Genomic DNA, 4,992 nt, shown 5'->3' with positions numbered 1-4,992 from the left:
CCCACCGTAATGTTTTCTATTTTGAGACAAGCCTCTAGTGAACACTATGGTCCCCAGGTCTACTTCACACCATATTTTCAGCCTTACTCTTTTATTTCGTTGCACTTTCCGCCTTCAGATCTCACTTTGCAATCAATCTTGAAGGGATTGACAACCCCTTTATAGCGTTGGGTGCAAGCTCTTTTGTGTTTGCGCAGGTACTGTGGACTTGACGAGATTCTCCTATTGGATTGATAACTTGGTTCTCAAACTGAGGGAAATACTTACTGCTCCTATGCTGCATCGCCCTTTCCTCTTCAAGGGAAAAGCCAACGCAAGCCAAGTCTCCGTCAACGTGCCAATTTCTGGCGCTGTTGTTTGAGAAGTAGCACCGGGTCATAGCCTGTCATGTCCTCCCGTACGAGCGTACGGTGACAACACAAGGCCCTAACGAGGGGCGTGCATAGCTACAGAACACGTTGACAGGCGATGCATGGCTGCAGGACCCCCTGACGCAAGCACGACGAGGCTACAGAACCGCGACCACCGCTAAGGCTTACCGGGTGAGCCGACCCTATAGCGGACGTGTGTCTACCTACTCCTTGATGGCGGAGCAAGCTAGACAGAGTGGCGCGCAGATGGCGGGCGCCGCACTTGACAAGACCCGACATCAGATGGGCCCCACAGCCAGCTGGAGCGGTTGGCAGCTGGTGTCGGGACCCCAATCCTAAGTCATAGGAACCCAGCGTGTAACACATAGCATCCCTTTGCGGTCTCACGCACGGTTAACCCCACGGCTGTCACCTTACCTTAGCCAGGACCGTTTGCGCCTTTTGACTCACGTATGCATTAGTGTCGCTAGCATCCCAATGTCAAACTGAGGGAAATACTTACTGCTCCTGTGCTGCATCACCCTTTCCTCTTCAAGGGAAAAGCCAACGCAAGCCAAGTCTCCATCAACGTGCCAATTTCTGGCGCTGTTGTTTGCGAAGTAGTAGAAGGATTTCTGACGCCGTTGCCGGAGAGGATCAAGTCAAGAACTCATCCAAGTAAGTGTCGCAAACTCATCTCTTGCATTTACTCTTTTTTGCCTCTCGTTTTCCTCTCCTCCACTTCTGAAAAAAATACAAAAATATTTGCCTTTTTCGTTTGCCTTTTTCGTTCGCCCTTTCTTTCGTTTGCTTTCTGTTTTCTTGTGTTGCCATGTGCCTTCAATATGCTTGCATCTTCGCTTTCTGAAAATCTATTGATATGGATCCTCATCCACTTGCTAATCTCTTTAAGAGATCCAATTATGTTGATCCAATTGCTAATCTCTTTAAGAGATCCAATTATGTTGATCCAATTGCTAGTGAGTTGAGTGCACTTAACTTTCTCTATGGAGTTTTGCTCGAGATGCGTGAATCTGAAAATCATGATGAAGAAATTTATGAAGTGATTCACGAGGGCTCCTTGAATGAAAAGCATGATTGCAATGGTTTCACTATAAGTCCTATTAGTGTCAATCATGCTAAAAATATGCAAAACCCTAAACTTGGGGATGCTAGTTTTGCTATCTCCACTACTTGTTGCAATGATCATGATTGGGGTAATGATTTTTCTTATGATCTTGAAAATTTGTTTAAGCCTCATGATGAATATGATATTTGCAATAATATTGAAAGTGGGTTTGGAGAAGTCATGACTTTAGTTGATGATAATCCCACTATTTTTGAAGAGAGTCAACTTTGCATGCATGTGGATCATGAAAAGAATATCCTATGTGATAGCTATATTGTTGAATTTGATTATGATCCCACATGTAATTGCTATGAGAGAGGAAAATATTGTGGTGGAAACTTTCATGTTACCAAATTACCTCTTGTTATGTTGAGATTGCTATCGTCTCTTTCTTCTTCCTTGCATTTTGTAACTATTGGTTGTCTTGCCAATTTTTTTCCTATAAAATGCCTATGCATAGGAAGTATGTTAGACTTAGATGTGATTTTCACATGCTTTATGATGCTCTCATTGTGCTTCAATTCTTGTCTTTTGTGTGAGCATCATTGAAGTATCAATGCCTAGCTAAGGGCGTTAAACAATAGCGCTTGTTGGGAGGCAACCCAATGAATTTATCTTTTTCTTTTTGTTATGTTGCGTCCGCTCCATCATAATTCTGTTATGATAGCATCTTTTGTGTTTCTTTTTGTGTTTGAGCCAAGCAAAACCTTTATGACTAGTCTTGGTGATGGTTGTTTGATCCTGCTGGAAAAAGACAGAAACTTTTCACTCACGAGATTATTTTTCATTTTTATTCAGAAAGATCTTTTAAGTTGATTCTTTTTGCTGCTGGTTTATATGCCTTTTGCCCAGGCATTCGTAAGTTTTCAGAATTTTTGAGGTACCAGAAGTATACGAAGTATACAAATTGCTACAAACTGGTCTGTTTTTGACAGATTCTATTTTTGTTGAGTTGGTTGCTTTTTTTGATGAAGCTATGGATAGTATCGGGGGGTACTAGCCATGGAAAAGTTAGATTACAGTAATCTAACAGCAATATAAATAGAAATCAAGATTGCCACAGTACCTAAAGAGGTGGTAGTTTGTTTTCTTGTGCTAATGATATCACGAGTTTGTGCTTAAGTTTTGTGTTGTGAAGTTTTCAAGTTTTGGGTGATGTTCTCATGGACAAAGGGATAAAGAGTGGAAAGAGCTCAAGATTGGGGATGCCCAAGGAATCCCAAGTCAAATTCAAGGACACCAAAAAGCCTAAGCTTGGGGATGCCCCGGGAAAGCATCCCCTCTTTCGTCTTCAATCCATCAGTAATATTACTTGGAGCTATTTTTTTATTCACCACATGATATGTGTTTTGCTTGGAGCGTCTTGTATCGTAGGAGTCTTTTCTTTTTGTTGTGTCACAATCATCCTTTCTGCACACCTTTTGAGAGAGACATGCACTCATCATGATTTTGCTAGAATGCTCATCGTGCTTCACTTATATCTTTTGAGCTAGATAATTTTGCTCTATGTGCTTCACTTAGATCTTTTAGAGCACAACGGTGCGTGACTTGGTAGTTGGTTTGTGCTATGAAAGTAGTCCCAAATTTGATAGGTACCCAAAGAGGATACAAAAACCTCCATCTTCATGTGCATTGAGTAGAAAGAGAAGTTTGATTCCTATCAATTAGTTTTGAGACGTGGATTTGGTAATATTAAGAGTTATGATAGTAGGGTGTTGTGAATCTAGAAATACTTGTGTTGAAGTTAGTGATTCCTGTAACATGCACGTATGGTGAACCGCTATGTTAGGAAGTCGGAGCATAATTGATCTATTGATTGTCATCCTTTGTGTCGCGGTCAGGATCGCGCGATGGTTTACACCTACCAACCCTTCCCCTAGGAGTATGCGTTTAGCACTTTGTTTCGATTACTAATAAAAACTTTCGCAACAAGTATGTGAGTTCTTAATGACTAATGTGAGTCCATGGTAGAGATGCACTTTCACCTTCCACCATTGCTAGCCTCTCTCATGCCGCGCAACTTTCGTCGGTGCACAAACCCACCATATGCCTTCCTCAAAATAGCCACCATACCTACCTACTATGGCATTTTCATAGCCATTTCGAGATATATTGCCATGCAACTCCCATTGTTCCGTCTCATGACTTGTGTCGTCACTCTCATATTGCCATTGCATGATCGTAAGATAGCTAGCGAGATGTTTCAACGTCATACGCCAAGCTAGATCGTTGCACATCCCGGTACACTGCCGGAGGCATTTCCTATAGAGTCATCATCGTTCTAAGCTTTGAGCTGTGAGTAAATAAAAGTGTGATGATCATCATTATTAGAGCATTGTCCCATGTGAGGAAATAAAAAAAAGAGGCCAAAGTTGCCCACATAAAAAAAGAGGCCAAAGAGCCCCAAAAAAAGAGAGAAAAAGAGAGAAGGGACAATGCTACTATCTTTTTCCACACTTGTGCTTCATAATAGCACCATATTCTTCATGATTGAGAGCCTCTTGTTTTGTCACAACCATATACTAGTGGGAATCTTTATTTTATAAGTTGGCTTGTATATTCCAATGATGGGCTTCCTCAAATTGCCCCAGGTCTTCGTGAGCAAGCAAGTTGGATGCACACCCACTAGTTCTCCTTTTGAGCTTTCACATACTTGTAGCTCTCGTACATCCTTTGTATGGCAATCCCTACTCATTCACATTGATATCTATTAATGGGCATCTCCATAACCCTTTGATACGCTGAGTTAATGTGACCATCTCCTCCTTTTTGTCTCACAACCACCACCACACTCTATTCCACCTATAGTGCTATATCCATGGCTCACGCTCATGTATTGCATGATAGTTGAAAAAGGTTTGAAAAAGTAAGAGTGCGAAAACAATTACTTGGCCAATACCGGGGTTGTGCATGATTTAAATTACTTGTGTGGGGATGATGGAGCATAGCCAGACTATATGATTTTGTAGGGATAACTTCCTTTGGCCTTGTTATTTCGAAACTTCATGATTACCTTGGTAGTTTGCTTGAAGTATTATTGTTTTCATGTGTGACAGCCCGATGCCGACGTTCCAGAAGATTCCCCTTTTCTTTCCGTTTTCGTCGTGTGGGTATTTTCATTTGTCGCATCATCATCGCATCATGCGCTTCATCAGCATTGCCTCGACATCTCCATTGCCGTCAGTTTTCAAAACTTGCATTCATTAGTAGTCGCCGGTTCTCGTCGTTGTCCGTTCCGAGCCCGATCGCACTCGCACGCGCCCACGGTACCGTCGAAACCCTGTTTTTAAAGTCTGCGTAAAACTTTCTCCGATTGAGCTGGAATTTGTCGTGCGGTATTATTTATATATAGGTAGGCCACCTGTCGAGTTTCGTCGCGATCGGAGTTCGTCTGGTACCCGAACGGTCGACCGTAGCGGCACCGTAATCGGTCTAACGTCGGACGTCTGTCGGTGTTTTAAAATTCGTGCCGCGCCGCCCGTTCTCCCTCTCGTCTCCGGATATCCTCTCTAC

Source organism: Hordeum vulgare, chromosome 7H (assembly GCF_904849725.1).
Source record: "Hordeum vulgare subsp. vulgare chromosome 7H, MorexV3_pseudomolecules_assembly, whole genome shotgun sequence".
Taxonomy (NCBI): domain Eukaryota; kingdom Viridiplantae; phylum Streptophyta; class Magnoliopsida; order Poales; family Poaceae; genus Hordeum; species Hordeum vulgare.
Note: the sequence above shows the minus strand (reverse complement) of the source record.